At 38.7% G+C, this 18,947-nt stretch overlaps 1 protein-coding gene across 4 annotated transcripts in view; it reads left to right on the top strand.

Annotated features, from left to right (window-relative positions):
- Nucleotides 1-663: 663 nt before the first annotated feature.
- Nucleotides 664-18,947, top strand: part of LOC6032769 (histone-lysine N-methyltransferase, H3 lysine-79 specific) — a 45,210-nt gene continuing 26,926 nt past the window's right edge. For 3 of the 4 annotated variants that reach the window (XR_005278271.1, XR_005278270.1, XR_005278269.1), the window contains exon 1: nt 664-1,798. The gene's annotated coding sequence lies outside the window, so the exon portion shown is untranslated. The remainder of the gene's footprint in view (nt 1,799-18,947) is intronic. The other variant, XM_038260419.1, reaches the window with a different exon arrangement.

The following is an 18,947-nucleotide window of genomic DNA, read 5'->3' as shown; positions in this document are numbered from 1 at the left end:
CCTTTCAAAACAAGAATTAGTTGTAATTATTTCACCAAGATTCTGTTTAATTTTTACCCAGATTCGGTGTAAAATTTTACACAGATTGTTGTTTCAAAATTACACAGATTTGACAGACAACGGCTGTACACAGTTCTGTGTACAAGGTTTCTACACAGATTCTGTGTATTCCTGGTTTAGGGCAACCTGTAACAAATTTTACTCTGAACTGTGTTATCCGGATTATGCGTGCATATGCTGCCAACACTGCCGTCAAATTTTGATCTCTTCTTCATCTCCCCAGCGCCAGCTAGTTAGCGCATCCGCGAACCACTCACCGCGGACGGGTGTGTGCGGTGCGCCCTCACCAACACAAACAAACACCGTCAGCAGCAGCAACTGGCAGCGATGCTAAACTTTTTAAATCGTTTGTGTTTCACATAGATTTTAAAGTATTTGCAGACAAGATGGACATTTAAATGTATTTTTTTGGAATTTTCATATGAGAAACGGTGCTTTCAAGTTGATTTAAACGACAAAACGTTGAAAACTGTGTTTCCAAAGGCGAATGACACATTTTAAATTTGAAATAAACTTCCTGTTTGTGCCTCTATATAGACTATTTGCTAGAGCAGTACAGACTTACGGAGAATGTGGCATCGCTGCCAGCAGCAGCAGCCATCAAAATCAGCCAAAGCAAGAAGACCCTCCGTCGAACACGGACGTCGTCCCCATTTTTTCTCGCCCTCGGTGCGTCGTCGTGTGGTCTGTGCCCGTGGTGTGTGGTGAAAAGATATCTGTTTTGTTTATTGCACTTTTTGACCCCGGAAGGCGCTTCGGAGGTCCGGAAAGTGTACGCAGCTGGCGGTGCACACCGGAAGGAACACACTGCGGGTGGAATCGGGCCGCGCCGGACGTGCCCACGAGTGCCAAGTGCGACGAAAATTTGATCAGAATTTTTCACCTTTTTTTTCCCTGCTCGCGCTGATTGCTTCGATTCGCGGAAGAAGAAGACGTCGTCGGTCCTGAAACAAGAAGACGGAAGTGTCATGCCACCGGGCCCGGATAGTCGGAGTGGCCACCCGTAGCCGGATGTGACGACGACAGGCGGTGCTGGTCGATTCCTGTCGCCCCCCCAGAGGAGGAAGGTTTTTTCGCCTTCTGGGAGCAGCAGCAGCAGCCATTTCTTTTGGTGGCGGAGCGCGTTTCTCCGCGCGAGAGCAGCCTTCTTTGGTTGCTCGCGTGTGTGTATGTGTGTGTTTGTGCTGCACTGGTGTGAGTGAGAAGGCGCACACGTCCAGAATATCTCACTCTACGAAGAAGAAGAAGTAGCAAACCGTGGAAGAGTGCGCGCCGTGCTGCCGGAAGATTTTTATTCTCAAAACCATCAACGAAAGTGTGTGTGTGTGTGTATGTTTGTGTGCACACACGGTGTGCGCAATCCAGATAGTGTGCGGTGAGGGGGTGGAAGCAAGTGGGGGAGTAGTGACGGTAGTTTACAGCTTTGAGCAGTGAAGGAAAGAAAAATAACAGTGAAAAATACAAAAAAAAACATACACACGGGCACGTCGAAGAGAGTTCCCACCCCGTGAGTGAATGAGGGTGGTGTTTGTGGGTGTGTTTTGAAGGGAACAACAACAACAACCAGAGTGGAGTGTTTTGGATAAGCGGAAGTTAAGCCCTACTGGCTGTTGAGGGACGGCGATAAGGGCAGATGGTTGGATTAAGAAGGAACGCCAGAGGTGGCAGAGGACATCGCGACGATGAAGCTGTTTGCCACCGCGATGGACGATGCTGAGGCGAGGAGCAATAGATTGCCGTAAGTAAAGCACACATTCTTGGAAAAAAAAACTTTAAAACATGTTTTATTAGCAGATTGGTTAAATTGTTCCAATCGTGCAAATTGTGTAGTGAAAAACAAGTGACAAAAGAGAATTCCGGAGTTATCAAAACTTCTTAGCATGGTGCTCTCAACAGAATAAAATCGAAGCTTGAAAACGTAAGGTAGTTTATATAACTTTTTATAGAAAACATCTTTTCATGAGCTTTTTGCAGCAAAATGTTCGGCATGAGTTTCTGAACAAAACGTAGTACTAGGTTTATGTCAACATTAAATTGTTTACATGTTTCATCACAAAATGTGCATAGTGCCCAAGGGGTGTAAATACTTTTTTTACATACTGTATAACGCAGTAGTTATATTTTTTGTGATACATTTTCGGGTGTTCTCGAATGTACTGGAATTATTAATACTGAAAAGTGCTTGGGGTGTAATCTAATCACAAGACTTTCCAGCATTCTTTCATCAGACTGGCTCCGTCTATATTAGATTAGATTAGAACCATATGTTTTTTCATGTAATTTTGACCACTGAATCTGAATCAGCCCTTATAATTGAGCCAAAGTGTAAAAATATTGATTTTTGGTCATATTTAGAGTTCCCATGTAAAATTATCATATAGGGGAAATATGCCAATTTTAAGCCTAATAAGCGGTAGTGTTTGAATGATGCTGGATAATCTGGATTGTTCCTTGAAATTCACTAAAACCAAGTACACCAACGAGTAGAGAGACTTTCTGTGAACATTTCTGTTTATTTTCACTTTTATTAAAAGTTATTCTATTCCTTTTACAAGCATTTAAAAAAATATTTCAAAAATGCATTCTAATCAGTCGAATGCCACGTCCATTTTTCTATTTTCAGCTTAGTTTTTTTTTCTTCCAGCGCTCTTTTGGGTCTGCTTAGTGCTGCCAAAATTGATGAAATTTTAAGCGAACACTCACGAAAGTAGCATTTATAGAGAAAATTTCCTGGCATCACTGGCTCACTCCAACAGGCGCTGCACCAGAATGTTGGTGGTGTTGGTGGCCACCCTTTGTTCTTTATTTGCCTTCGCTTCTCGCTCGGTTTTCTTCAGCCTTCGATTGGAATGGGTGGTCAAAATTGAAACGTCAAAAGACTTAGCGCGTTTGTTTTTTTGATGGCGCTTGCAAATCATTTACATTTTTCGGGATTATTTTTCACGTGAGTGACTAACTAATGTGCAAAAGAACATGTTGCCGGTAGTTGGAAGCAATTTTATGTCTTAAGCGCTTTGAAATCGTTAGCGCAAGTGAAAAGATATTGATGGCGACTTTCGTTAAGCAGTTAACCTCTGATCTTGCGTGTTGATGTGTGTGCCACCAAAATGATGAGAAATGGTCTCGCAAAATAGAAATAATGATCAAAAAAGCATTAAATTTGATTTTTTTGGCCAGTAAATGGCATGAATTTGTGTGCTTAATCGAGGCATTGCTGTTGCTGGTATTGCGTGTACGTACACGAAAAAGATTGAGGTTAAATTTTGAACCCGCGAGCAAAACAGATGGGGTGCTAGTGTGCGTGAGCTCGGGCTTAGATAACTCTATAGTATTTTTGGAGCATTAATCGAGCGTCAAACTCTCCATATGACGAAGATAGGTGTTTGATCAGAAAGGGTATATTTCCCCTAGTCTTAAAACATGACAAAAAATAAATATTATAGCTATTTTAGGCTAAATGGGAAAAAGTTGCACCGACCCCTCTCGATATCCGTGATATTTTAGTCCCTGATCACGAATTCAAGGTTCAATTTCGATATCTCGTGATGGTAGGGCGGAACGCCCTCTTTCATTTTTCTGATTATTTACTTAGATATGTTTTCCAGTGATTTGTAGCTCAAAACAAAAAAAAACTATTTTTTATTAAAAAAACTAAAAAAATAGTTTCAAAATCGCTGCCATTAACCATTACTCAAGTGCACTAGCGTGCTCAGCGGACGTAGAAATGAGCAGTAACTTGCAACAGAGACCACAAAAGACCCGGCGGTCATTAAAGTGGATTGCTTTGCTTTTTTTTTTGCTTTGGGGCAGTTGGCTCATGTCAAAAATCGATTGTCTTGTCATTGTTACTATCCTCAGCTTACTTGATAAATGAGCTTCTTTATTATACCTCCTATACCCACCTTCACGTATACATACATATCTACTCAGGGCCAAAATCTGAGCAGAAGTCTGTGTGTGGTGTGTTGTGTGGTCAAGAATTTGTCGCTCGATTATCACGGCATTGGCTAAACCGATTTTGTACGTTTTGCATTATTTCGACCCCTCTTGGGGTCCTATAAGTCGCTATTGGAAATTATAAAGTTTAGCTAAGTACTTCAAAAGTTACGCTAAAAGAAATTTAACTGAAGTCCGGAAGATTGTTAGAAGGATGATTTTGTTATATAAGAAAACTTGTAATGTTATACACGTTAAGCAAGGTAATCGGAATTTTCCAACGAGCCCAAAATCGTTTTTTTTTTGGGAAATTTTATATACTTTTTGAATCTGCAATAACCCAGAGAGTATTTGAATGACGTGTTTTGTAACTTTGCAGGGTAACTTTTTAGAGTGTACTAATATTTCACAAGTAGTTATCAGAAATTCACGAACATTTTTTTGAAAAAGGGATGATATTATATACCAGTTTGACCAATGTTGTTGCTCTAAACGTGTGAGAAGTGAAGTTGAATTGATAGAACATTAAATGTGGAAAAGGGCACTAACCACTTGAAGGTGGATAAGCAACTTAAGAACAATTGTTCGCTAATGGACTGAAGTTTTTCAGATTTTGATATATATCAATCAATTGAAAATCTTGAAAAAAAAAAAAACAAATGTATTGTAAATAGCTATACCAAAACAAAACAAGTATAAATCAAACTGGCATCGCTGTCCATGAGACAAGAGACTAATCGCGCATCGTATAGAGAAGGACCGAGAAGAGTGGAAGGAGGAACAGGCGGAACCAAGAAGATTCAATCCGGATGGGGGCGTAGACGACCAACGGGAAGATGGACGGGAGGAGGCACATACAGGAAAAACTAGTAAAATAACGCTGCTTTCGCGGTGATGCTGAGGCTCCATCATCAGTCGCGCGGATGGTACGTAAACAAGAGATGAAGAGAACGAGATTACAGCACCGAGGAGTTCAACCAAGTTGCTGGTGAACTGTGAGAACCTGAAGCTTGCAGGAAGAGTGTCTCTAGTAAAATGGTATGTCACTTTAATCAAAACGCACACTATCGCAAGTTAGCCACTCACGGAGTGCGGTCGAGAGAACCGCGGAAACATTTTCAGCACTATTGATATTATCGTACTCGTGGTGTCTGTCTCTAATGTCAACTGAGTTCAAGTAGCGCGGTGCCGCGATTAGTCTCGGAACTGTTTGGGGCTTGTTAAGAAAATCTATGGAAAGATGAGAAAACGGGATTCACTGATTTTGTAGTCGGTTTCTTCCGATGACGGCTAGATGTTCCAGGGGTGGTTTTTATATGATCCTTGCTATATTATATATGGAAACCAATTCTGCTCTGGATATCTCTGACACAAGGAACTAAACAAGATCTAGAGCAAACAAATTATAAGTTGAAAAATACTACAGTTCTTATTTGAAAGTACAAAGAACACTGTCTGCTAAAACGCTCAACCAAACCACAACTCGATGCCAACATTTCAAAAAGCATCATGTACAAACCATGCGTTTTGAGAAAAACGCATTTGAATGTTCAGTATTGGGACTGATTGTTTATTTACCCAAATTGTTTTAATCACCTTAAATTGTATTGGAATTCTTATTTGAAAGTTCAAAGAACACTGTCTGCTAAAACGCTCAACCAAACCACAACTGTCTTACATTTCACGCAAAACAATGCAAAAGGGCCGTTGTGGGTTTGTAAACAAAGAGTGTGTCCTGCTCACGCTAGAAGATTTTTACATCTGGCATGAAAGGGATACACTCTTTGTTTACAAACCCACAACGGCCCTTTTACATTGTTATGCTAGATTTACTAATTTCCAGTAGCCTAATTTTAGCCAAACTGGTGTATAGTTTTGTAGGTAGATCTAGACTAGAGTTTCTTTTACAGGAAAAACTAGTTAAAATGAAATTTGCCCTCTGCAGGACATTAGTTTGATGACCTTCTGACAAACAATCTCCAAATTTGTGCAATAAATCTTCACGGTTTCGATACCCAGCATACAGATTGACAATTCTACAGAACTTTCCCCAAGCCGGAATCACTACGAGTTCCCGGGTATGTTCCGACAAGGGAACATTTCCAACTTGCATTACCCTCGAAAGTTCCACTTGGAGGTTGTTGGGGGGACTGTTCTGAGCCAGAAAAATGATACCCGGAATATTCTATCGATGAAAACAATTTTTAACAGGATAGGAAGTTAAAAAACAATATAAATCTCCTTAAACCTCTAAAATACGTCCAGAATCCCGATGTAACTGCGAACAGACAAGTGATTTTTTATCAAGAAATAGTACACACAAAACCGATCCATAACTAGAGCCCCAGAATCATTAGAAGTTGTAAAAGAGTAATAGTTGTTTGAATTATTTTTAAATTGCTCAAGTATTTCATCCATTTTCTGGAAAGATATGTCCGTTGATTTCGTTGATTTTTAATAAATTTCAGTTATAAATAGCTACACAGCTAAAAAGTAGTAATCAAGCTGCGCGTAAAAGGCCTGGGTGTAAAATAAATATTGCATTATTTTATGCAATTTTATGTGATTTTACACTCTGAAATATGTAGCCCATCAGTATGGGAAACCTACTTGACCGAAATGTCAAGCTCATATATGCGTTTATCTTTACAGCTTTCCAGCGGTCTGGTGGCCGAGTGGGCTAAGGCGCCAGTCCTTACTGTTGGTGCTGGGTTTGAATCCCGTCGGTTGCATTTTTTTTTTGTTTTTGTAAAAATTGTACATGCGGTGTGTAATATTAAGTGTTTATTTTGACGAAGGTGATGTGCACGTTTTTGCATGCGATTTTACCATCGGATTTTTTGCTGTGTACTTCAAAGAAACCCCGATAGTTTGACACCCACTGTTGTCAAACAAACGGGGTCACTTTTTAATTTGTTCCTCAGGGGGTGGGATTCAGGCTGAAGACCCCCCACTTGAAACTTTTGGAAGACATATGGGAGAGAGGGAAGAAGAAAAGAAGAAAAAAATTGTTCTTCCAATCTAAATTGTTCGCTCTACAGCATTGCCCTGACGACCTTTGGATTGTAAGTCCAACTACCTGCCAGCGACTCCACCGAGACAGGACCCAGGGAGACGACTCCTACACCTGGACTGAGCTAACGACCTAACCCTCTAGGTTAGACCGGGGCCATCATTTTCTTCCCCGTCCGACGGAAGGCGTGATCAGACAAATCTCGTCTTGAAAAATGCCACCGGGACCTTCTGGGATCGAACCCAGGCCGACTGGGTGAGAGGCAACCACGCTTACCCCTACACCACGGGTCCCGGGCACGATTTTTGTAGTTTTTTATTTTACATAAAAGTCTCGCTGACACCATTTTTTCTCTTCTGACATTCCAGAAGGTTGGAAGGAGTCGAACTATCTATCCATCACGAGGAAGAACATAATTTTCACAAAGTACAAAGAGAGAACACCTTTTTCGATTTTGCGTGTGTTGACAGAAAATGTACCCCATAGAGTAATACGGGGCAAGGGTACGCACCGGTCTTTTCTTTTAAATTTTTATCTTAAAAGCTTTGGGGTTTCGACATGTTTTAGTGTAAATTATATGCGTTTTCAATGATAAAGTTAAAAAAAAACGATGTTTGTGTAAGTTTTTTGAGAAAAAGTCACTTCTGTCCATTTTGTTCTAAAATTTGAAATTTACAAAATAAGTTAACAAAACTTCAGGTTCCAGGATCATTGAAACAATTGGAATAGTGTTAGCATACCTGCCAATAACCTTGCTAACCAACAAAGAATTTTTGAAATTCCTCTTTTTCTTATTTTTTATCATCTGTTTTCCTAAAAAGAAGTTGGCTTAAACTTATGCAAAAACACTTAAACTGTCAAACACGACAGTGACAGTTTCATTCTCAATTTAATGTTAAGAGCGAGTTTTTCACCAATGTGCAACAGGTTGTATCTAGGTGCTCCGATTTGGATGAAACTTTCAGCGTTTGTTTGTCTATACATAAGATGAACTCATGCCAAATATGAGACCTCTACGACAAAGGAAAGTGGGGTAAAACGGGCATTGAAGTTTGAGGTCCAAAAACATAACAAATCTTAAAATTGCTCGCATTTCAGTAAAACTTCATCATTTCCAACTATCTTAGATGCATTTGAAAGGTCTTTTGAAGCACTTCAAAATGAGCCATAGACATCCAGGATTGGTTTAACTTTTTATCATAGCTTTTGCAAATTACTGTTAAAAATGTTTTTTTTTTAAACCTTAATATCTTTTTGCAACAGCCTCCAACACCCATACTTCCATAGGTCAAAAGTTAGGGAATTTAATGAACTATAAGCTTACGGTACAGTCATCCCACATATTCGGAACACCCACAAATTCGGAACACTTTTATGATAATTTGTCAATAGCATGCCAAAAGTAGCTTTTCTGTCGACCTTACTATTATTAGAACCTTCATTTGGACATTATCTTGCTATTTCACTAGTAAAAGTAGTACTTTTTGAACAAAAACTTCATTCCAAGACTATTTTGTCCAGAGCAGCAAAACACTGCCTCCAAATGGCCTGTTTCATAATTGTGGGATGTTATTGTGCCTCCCACTATTGTGGAACACCTAAATTTAATTGATATTTTCACAAAAAAAATTATCAAACCATATATAAAACGTCACTAAGCTTGAGTTTCACTGGTTTCAGTGTGAGAAGTTATTATTTGGTAATAAATATGTACTCCTGGAGAGATCCAAAGTTTGTTTACATTCGTAAGAAAAAAGTGTTCCGAATTTGTGGATTTCAAGGGTCAAAGTAATTATTCAAAAACTTCATATAAAAGTTAAACTTTGCAGATGTTCGATACAGCATTCGAAAGATCGCAAGAAAAGCTTTCAAATGAAGGTAAAAGCGAATCTTTAAGTTCAATTATCGATTTGCTATGATTTTTTGAACATTGGCCGATCTGGAAACCGTTCCGAATATGTGGGATGACTGTAATAACTTTTTGGCCAATCACAGTTTTTCTCATAGTTTTTCGATTTTTCTATAACAAACTTTTTACAACGTTAGTTTTTGCCCTGTAGGCTTCCATAGCGGGACTTTTTGGTCTCAATTTTGTCATATTCGGAATCCTCGGAAAATTTCACGATAGTTAGAAATATTGGAGTTGTAAATTTGATTGGAAAAAATGCCATTTAGAATGAATTAAAATATTTTTTATCAATTTGTTGGATTTGGGGTAAACTTTTGACCTATAAGAGTATGGGTGTTGGAGGCTGTTGCAAAAAGATTATTAAGGTTTTAAAAAAATCCATTTTTAACAATAATTCGCAAAAGCTATGAGAAAAAGTCAAACCAATCCTAGATGTCTGCAACACATTTTAAAATGCTTTAAAAGACCTTTCGAATGCATCTAAAAGAGTTGGAATTGATAAAGTTTTACGGAAATGCGAGCAATTTTAAGACTTCAATGCCCGTTTTACCCCACTTCCCTTTGTCGTAGAAGGCTTATATTTGGCATGAGTTCATCTCATGTATAGACAAACAAACGCTGAAAGTTTCATCCAAATCGGAGCCCCTCGATACGACCTTTTATACATTGGTGAAAAACTCGCTCTTATAGGACCGAATCTAAAACAAAAGTCCTGATATGCTCTTGACAATGCATCGCTACATCACAAATGTTAAGGCGTTAAGTTTACTGTAGAGATGATTCCTTGACTTTTTTTTATAAGCAAATGTAATCATTGAGTTTAACCCCCTCACACCTTAGAGAGCGTTCTTTTATTACGTAACGCAAAAAATCGGATTTTCAGACCCCCACCCCCCCGTGACAAAATTTCCATACAAATTAAAAAAAAAATGTATGGAGCGTAACACGGCCTCCGACCCCCCCTCCCCTCTATTGCGTTACGTAATGCAATGTTTATTTAAACAACAATGTTTATAGATTACTAAAGAGAATGAAGCGTAACGGCTAAGGCTGGTACAAATATTTTTAAAAGTTTTTGTCACCCCCCCCTTCAAAATTGGCCCGAAAAATCAGGGGGCAAAAAAAATATTTTTACAATAAACTTCAACATTTCAATGAAAATTCAAGTGCAACCAGCTGAAATCAAACTAAAATACATTCTCCTGCGTTTAAAATCATTTTTAGCATGTTTGGATTTATTTAAAAATCTTAAGATTTTTTGAAAATTTTCGATGCAAAATCTTTTTTTTCGATACAATTTTTGTTTTTGTGAGATCTTAGATTTTTTGAAAACTAATGATTGCAAAACAACTGAACTAGTGTAAAATGCATTTTAAAACACTTTTTTCATTTAAATGTGAAGATTATGGCTTGTTATTAAAATTTTTATATTTTTTTATTTTTTTGCCCCCCCCCCTTGACCTTGGCCAGGGCCGAGGGACAAAATCTTTTTTTAATATTTGCATCGGCCTAAAGTGATTTTGAATTTTCAAATCCAACATGGCGGTCACAATGGCGATGATAACATATCAAAAATATGCGTTTTTGATTTAATAGGCAATCGAACTGTCGAATTTAACTAAAATTTGGTAGCATAATTCTAATTTGATGCAAAAAAAACAAGACAATAAAAAAAAGAAAATCAAAAAATTTTACTCGATAATCGAGTCGAGGGTGACAATAAAAAAACTCGAAATCAGGGATACCCCATTATTGGATTCCTTAGGCAAAAATAAGTAATTTTGAAAATTTTGAGCGAAATCGGTTACTTTTTATCGTTGAAGTTGATGAAAAAAGTAAGCTGTTTGTCATAAATTTCATAAATTTGCGAAATTGCCCGAAGGATGTTAGCAACAAATTTCACCCTTAACCCTCTAACGCCCAGAGCTGTTTGCTTATCGTAAAAATAGTAAATGGCTTAATTTTAGTACAATAATGCAGGAAAAACATCGAATTGGGGCAAAAAAGTAGAATTTGAAGTGGTGCACCAGAGCACCATCAGGAAGATGAGCAACTTTTTTTTTAAATACAAAATCTCGTTTTCTTCAAATCTATTGGTTCATTTGTTTGAAAACGCTTCGAAATGTGTTAAAAACTACTTATTCTTTGCTGTAAGACCATATTTCTGAAGTATTAACTGCAAATTCTAAAATCCCTGCATTTTCAGGTTTCTTTGATTGGCTCATTCAAAACCCACAAACAACCATTTTCATGAAAAATGAGGAAAATAATAAAACTATCGTTCTAATAACAATGTTTTGTCTTGTTTATGAATAGTCGAAACGTTTAAAAACTTTTGTTTTGATAAAAATAAGCTTTTTCTGTAATTTCGAAAAAAGTGCTCCTGAATATTTAGTTGCTCATATCGACGGTAACATTTGAAAAGGCATCATGTACATTTTGACACTTTCTGGGTTATTGTATATTCTGAAAGTACTTCTAATAAGCTACCTCTCCACCAAAAATGAGCAAAAGTTACTTCAGTAAAGTCTGTTTAATCATGATTTTAAATAGAGTAACATAAACAAAATCTCTGCCATCAGCAGTCCCTGTTTATATAGCCCTGTCAACCTGTCAAACAAAAGGCTACATAAACCTCGTGACGAAAAAAAAGCAACATGAAAAAAGCGCCATGTACATTCGGCGAAGAAAAACGAATCATAACAAAGCGCCCCCCTCAGTGACAGCAGGGTGATATCGACGTTGGTGATTTCAAAAGAAGTTATGTTTGTTTTTCTCAAATAAAATTACGGAAATAATGTTTTATTGAATTTGGATGATCAAGTATCAATAAAAGCAACGTTTTTCATCGTTTGTTATCATTAGAACATCTTATTTTGCTTTTATATAAAAATGGTAATTGAAAATGGATGCTCAACATTCAAATGCGTTTTTCTCAAAACGCATGGTTTGTACATGATGCTTTTTGAAATGTTGGCATCGATATGCCTAGGTGGTGCTCCAAATGAAAAAGGTTGAAAAACACTTAAAACCGGTCCAAACTCACAATGTTATTCACAGGGGTTCTTGTCCAATGTTCAAATGATAGCAAAACATTTTTTGTTTCATAAAATGTTGTGTTTGGTAATTTTTACGGGCTTTCGAAAACAGGTCTTATTTATTTCCCTAAAATTGGCCCATTTTGTGCCTAACCAAATTCGATGAAATTTGGGAAGATGTTAGTATACATTCTACATGAACACCTGCAACTTAAAGCACTATGAAAAGTTGTGTCAGTTCCGAGATATTTGAGTTCAAAGTTTTGGTGCTCTGGAATAACCATGGGCGGGAGAGGGTTAAACCAACCACCTTAACTGTAACCCAATTCTCCCAGCATGTCTGGATCCACTGGCTCGTAATTTCCTCCTGCTGTTTTTCCGCCTTTTCCGCTTCATATTTCCCACAACGTCCCATTTCCCTCCGCCTCCTCCCCTTTCTGTCCACACCTCCCCTGCGTGCTGTGCCCGTTACTGAAGAACACCACCAGCAACATCAGCAGCAGCCAGGAGCATAGAGCAGTGTGTTATGCTGCTTTTCCCCGTCTCGTTCCGTCCCACGCGTCCTGGCCTGGCCTGGCTATGTTTTGTGTACCATGAAAACCGACCGAGGCAAAAATTAATCAATATTTTATCGATTTTCCAAACCAACCCTGCTCCGCTGCTGCTGCTGCTGCTCTGCTCTCGGAGGCCATCGAGTGCAAAAGTTTAAACTCTCGGCGTGGTCCGGAAAATGAAGTGAAGGCAGTGAGGGAGGAGGAGGGGGAGGACACATTCTTCTCGGACGAAAATGGCTTGTGCCATCACCAGCAGCAGTATCATCATCATCTACGGCAGCAGAACCAGTCTGTTTGGAGAAATGCTCGAGCAAAGTGCGGTCGTCGCGTTGCGGCCGTGGCCAGGTTGACCTCCCCCGCCCCCCTTCCCACCTCCAGGTACTAGTTCTGCGTTTGATTCTGAGCCAACGAGCGGTTCCACCTGTAAGTGTTGTCGCAACGTGCAAACGTGTGTGGTTCGGAGTGGCGGAAAATTTGACCGAAAATCGAAACCTGGTCGAGGTCTGTTATCTATTTTGGTGGTAGAAAGTGCGAGGAAAATCGTGAGTGACAAACGGACCAGACCGTTCTCACGGGAGGGCCTCGGCGAAAGCAGCGAGCAGCAGCCAAAAAGAGACACCGAAAAAGAAAAATCAATAAAAGCAAACGCCCCACATAGGAAGAAGAGTGGAGAGTGAGGGAATACAAAACACAGTCATACACACAGACACACACACACACACATGCAGAGGGTGAAGCATCGATTTTCTTGTTATTGTTGTGATTTTCCGCGCCGCCAACACCACCCACGCGGGTTGTTGGAATTCGCCTCCCTGATGGTTGTGACGGGGAACACGCGGGCTCTTTCTCGGTGGAGAAGGAAGATGAGCCTAGCTGGCTGAAGGAGGTCGTCAGCAATTTCGTCACGCGACTCAAGGAGTTACGCGAAACATGAGGATTATGATTGTGGGATAGGGTGACTGTTGAACTAATAGGTTTGTTCAATTCAACGCAAAACAAATTAGTTTACAATTTTCAACTCTTCTTTCCTTAGGCCCTTTGCACAGTGCTCGGAATGGCAAAATAAAGTGGAATAAATAGTTAATTTCGAGCCAAACATTTCATTAGGACACAAAACCAAAACCCTTAGGTGGTTGATGCCTTCCTCACATTTAAAGGGTGCTATCCAAAATAGACACAAAAGGGCGGTGTTTTTCAGTGGACACTTTTTTGATAATCTCGAAACCCCCACTCGTGGACAATTGTCCATACAAAAAATCTTTTTGTATGGAGCGTGGACAATCGCCATTCCCCCTAAAGTGTCCACGTGGTTTATGGATGGTCCCTTTGACTCATTATTCATACCACTAAATTGGGTAGTCAGATCTTCATATTGCAGGGCGATCCGGACAACGTTTTCATCCAAATATCTGAGATCCGGCCTCCAAAAAGTGCATCAGTAACACTTAAGTGCTTATAACTTTTGATAGGGTTGACAGATCTTCAATGTCTTGGACGCGTTGGAAAGGTCTTTTAAATGCCTTTCTAACATGACGGGGTTTCTTACAAAAAACAATCCCATTTTACGATCTTCCGAACTTTAGTCAAAATCGTTTATTTAGCATAACTTTTGAAGTACTTATCTAAACTGCATAATTTTTAATAGCGACTTATGGGAGCCCAAGACGGATCGAATGAGGCCAAAACGGTTTAGCCAGTCTCGAGATAATCGAGTGACAATTTTTTGATCAACATCCCACCACATACACAGACATTTGCTCAGAATTTGATTCTGAGTCGATAGGTATACATGAATGTGGGTCTAGGAGATCTAATTGAGAAGTTCATTTTTCGAGTGATTTTATAGCCTTTCCTCAGTAAGGTGAGGAAGGCAAAAAGAAGCTTGACTGATGGTATTTTAACTGATGCTACGATAAAACACATCATTATCCTTAATTCTGCTTTAATGCTTCTTATTTTAGGTTGTTTTTTACAGTAAAACTCATAATTTAAAAAAAAATCTAATTTTAGACCCTTTTAGCTTTCCAACTGTTGTTCATGATAGGCCCTTTCTAAATGCAATTTCGACGAGTGAAAGTGCACTAAAGCGCTGCAATTTCGACGAGAACTGAAAGGGCAGAATGTATCAAAAGTTCACTTTATAACACAAAAAGTTCCACAACTACGAAAAACCAACGAAAATCAAAAGGACACACTTGATTTTTTTTGGTGTGCAGTGAACATCGTTATGTGCCCTTTTGTGTTTTTGATTTTTTCAGTAGTAAATTGTTTGCTATCAATCTGATTCTTGGAGGGCATGTAGGGAGTGTGCTAATGAATGGAATAGTGGAATAATCCCGATTGTTTACATTTTGGTTTTGTGCCCTAATGAAATGTTTGGCTCGGTTTCTTTATTTGACGTCTATAGCCAACTGGTATCTTTAGAAGAGTTTTACTTGATAAAGGCTATCTTTTGAAATTATTAACATAAAGGGGTAAGACCTTTCAGAGTGTCAACCAACATCTATCTCTAACGTTTTAAGCCTTTGGTGTCTTGGGCAAAGTTTGCAGAAGAGAGAATTTTATGAAAAATTGTCGAAGACGCTGAATTTTCTAGCTCATATGGGACCCTAACGAAATTCGAAAATTGTTTAAATATATGAAGGTTTGCTTAGATGCTTTCTATAAATTTGGTCATAGAAGGCGTAGATTACGAGACAAAATTTTGGTGCCTTGGACAAAGTTGCTTGGTTTGGCAAGCCCAACAACTTTCTAGAAGACAACAAAATTCCCATAAATATTCCTGTAAAGTTAGATTTTCAAAATCACCCTAATCGTGAACCACCCTAATTTTAAACCTAGCCAAAAGTTGCCCCTTTTCATATGCAACAACTCTTCTGAAGACACAAGAGCTCCAAAATGTCACCATTTTTCAGAAAATCCATTTTCCACTTAATTTTACGATCTGGACCACTGAGTAATGTTTTAAAGCGATGATGAACCTATTGTTATCACGTGTTCAGACTGACGAATTTTGGCGAAAACTCAAGCAAACAGTTCGCCATAATGATTCCACGACTCGAGTTTTCAAGGAACTATTCATAAAACACGTGGACATTTTGCCTTCCTCACTGAGGTAAGGCTATAATCCTGCTCTAAAAATGAACTTCGTATAAAAACGTCATAGACCCACCTTCATGTATACATATCGACTCAGAATCGAAAACTGAACAAATTTCTGTGTGTATGTGTATGTGTATGTGTATGTATGTATGTGACCAACAAACTAGCTCATGTTTCTCGGCACTGGCTGAACCGATTTGACCCGAACCAGTTGCATTCGACTTGGTTTAGGGTCCCATGGATCGAGTTTTATACAGATTGAAGTTTCGATAAATAGTTCAAAAGTTATGTATAAAAATATGTTTTCACATATATCCGGATCTCATTAAATGTATGTAAACTATGTCCGAGTCAATCATCCGACCCATCGTTGGTTTGGTTATTAAAAGACCTTTCCAACGAGCCTGAAACATTGAAGATCTAGCAACCCTGTCTCGAGTTATGGCCACCTAAGTATTACTGATGTGCTTTTTGGAAGCCGGATCTCACTTAAATGTATGTAAACTATGTCCGGAACCACCATCCGACCCTTCGTTGGTTAGGTTATCAAATGACCTTTTCAACAACTCCAAAACATTGAAGATCTGGCAACCCTTCTTGAGATATGTCCACTTAAGTGATATTGATGTACTTTTTAGCAGCCGGATCTCGCTTAAATGTATGTAAACTAAGTCCGAGTCCACCATCCGACCCATCGTTGGTTAGGTTATCAAAAGACCTTTCCAACGAGTCCAAAACATTGATGATCTGGCAACCCTGTCTCGAGGTATGGCCACTTAAGTGATATTTATGTACTGTTTTATTTCGGATCTTAAAAATAGAAGAAATTTTTGTACAATTCCATCATATCAGTCATTGTTGGTTATAAGTGAGGAAGGCTCCAACCACATAGGTGGATTAAGTTAGTTTTTATTGAAATGTCAACCCCCTTTCCCCCATTCGTGGACATAAAAACTTTTTTTTTTATTTGGAGCATGGACAATCGCCAAGCCCACGGTTTATGGATAGTCCGTAACGCAACACTTCTGTTTGTTACAGAAAACGGATGAGTTCACAAATCTAATTCATCGAGTTCACAAATCTCATTAAGTATTCTCCGTTTCGCGTTTATGAAAACAGTTTAAAGAAAAAATGCCGTATCTTGATAGGGCCGTTGTAAATATTTTTTTAAGTTTTTGTCACTTTGTCATTCACACGGGACCGGTTTTACGAGGCTTCACCAAAATTTTAAACCGATTTGGTCGAAACAGTGTTGAGATATTGTGGCAGCTAATTTTTGAAACTGCTGACATCAAATAGCTATATCTCGGCAATGATGCAACCAAATGCCTATGCTACACGCAGAAAAATGTTTCGTAGAATCAGCCTGTACGAGGTTTGAATCAACATTTTTTTTTTTTGAATACAATCAACAACAAAATTGCGTTGAAACAAACCTTGGTTTTCTTAATGCTACAAAAGTATTTTGTTGTTTTCAAAAAACTGCTTTGACGTTTAGCGTTGATTCAACCAAAATCTTGATTTTCAAATCAACAAAACGTTTTGCTGATTCAAATATGCCTTATTTTTCTGCGTGTAATAGGTAAAAATGTATATTTGTATACTCTGAAAATAGATTTAAAAATAGTTTAAATGTGTGCTCAAACCAACCTCTGAAATTTGTGCCCATTCATATGTTGAATGGGCAAAGCCTTAACTTTGTCGAGGTCGAACATCAAATTTACCGTCAATGGCTGTGCGTCAAGCTCCATAAAATTTAAAATTTGTATGGAAAATTTGTTGTGAGGGGAAGGGGTCAAACATCTTTTTTTTTCGCGTTACGTAATGCAAGAACGCTCCCAAAGAAAAATATGAATTTCATGCTATGTTCTCAAAGATAAATTTTTAAATTCATTAACATGCAGAGAAAACATAACAAACCTTAGTTTTGTTAGTAGTCTTTGGTCACCCTAACGAAACACGCAAACCTTTCCGCAGCGAGCGAAGAAGCTAAACGAAGAAAAATGTTAACCCGGAAAAGTGCTCCCTTCTGGGGCGGCGTGGTGGGCTGGTGTTGTGGATCGAATGAAAACGTTACGTCTTAAGATGGAAAGTGAAATATGGGAGGATGAGGCGCCAGGACCACCACCGCACAAGGAGGATGTTGGCAATATCGACCACCAGAACGAACCAAATAAAAAAAATAGTCCTTCCCGGTACCTTCTACACCTCTCTCGTTTACGCTCCCGCCCCGTTTTCGTGTTATCATCGTGAAAGTGCTTTCGTTCCCAGCGACGAGGAGGAAGTGTGGCTGCTTTAATTTATCCGGATGAATTATTTTGCGAGCGGCGATCGATAAATGATGGGGAATGATATTTATAGCGTTGCAATTTTGATGTGGAGTTAATGGAGTTCAGTTGCGATCTAGACACCTAATGCGACGGATATTGAATTCTATTCAAGGACAATGATAAGGATGAATCGAGCATCGCAAAAGTTTTCATGTTTTAATGCAATTTGACCTGGTTGAATAATTAAAGGTGCTTCTTTGGTACAGCAAACGATATTTGTACAGTAATATGTATCAGTCATGCAATTTACACGGAACCCGTTCTGCGTTCGTTCTCGTTCTTCAGTGTGAACTGAACCCACAGCGCAGGAGCCATTGGTTTTCGTTCCAAAAACAGAACGTCACTTTTTCGTGCCGTTCTCTTTCAACATTTGGAACGCGTTCTGTGAACCGCCTGTAGCCAAAGGTTCTCCATGGCGACAGTTTGACTTATATTGACAATCAGTAGACTGACTTTCATATAGCTTGGTTAGATCGGTGGTAACATGAAAGTTTGGTAATCAGAGAAAGTGAGTTCGAAACTTATTTTGTTGAATTCATTTATTTTATTTGGTGTTTAGTTGGGTAGTGAATCAACTTTTGGACTTAAATTATTATACCATTCAAGGGAAAATTCAGGTAGAGAGGCTATGAAAACTAAAGCTAAACGATTTATATTTAAAAATGCATCTGAAGCTTTCAACTAAGAAACAGCCGAAACCTTATGACCACCGTGGTTTTGAACAAATTTAAAGCTTTCAAGTTTATGAAAAAAAAAAAATGATTCGAACTACACAAAATCAAAAACAAATCATTCGAATTCTCGAACTCACTACCTTTGATTACTACACTTATGTGTTACCACTGAGCTAGCAGGGCTGATATGTCAAGGGGTGATTAAAAGTGAATGAAGTTTAGCTGGTCTACTGAGGTCCCATCAAAGGAAAAAGCTAGAGTTCTGAACTGGGTTCTCCGTTCGTTTCAAAAAAGCCTACTGAACGAACGTTTCTTAGAGACGAGCGTTCGT

Source organism: Culex quinquefasciatus, chromosome 3, assembly GCF_015732765.1.
Source record: "Culex quinquefasciatus strain JHB chromosome 3, VPISU_Cqui_1.0_pri_paternal, whole genome shotgun sequence".
Lineage (NCBI taxonomy): Eukaryota > Metazoa > Arthropoda > Insecta > Diptera > Culicidae > Culex > Culex quinquefasciatus.
Note: the sequence above shows the minus strand (reverse complement) of the source record. Positions and strands in the feature narration are given on the sequence as shown.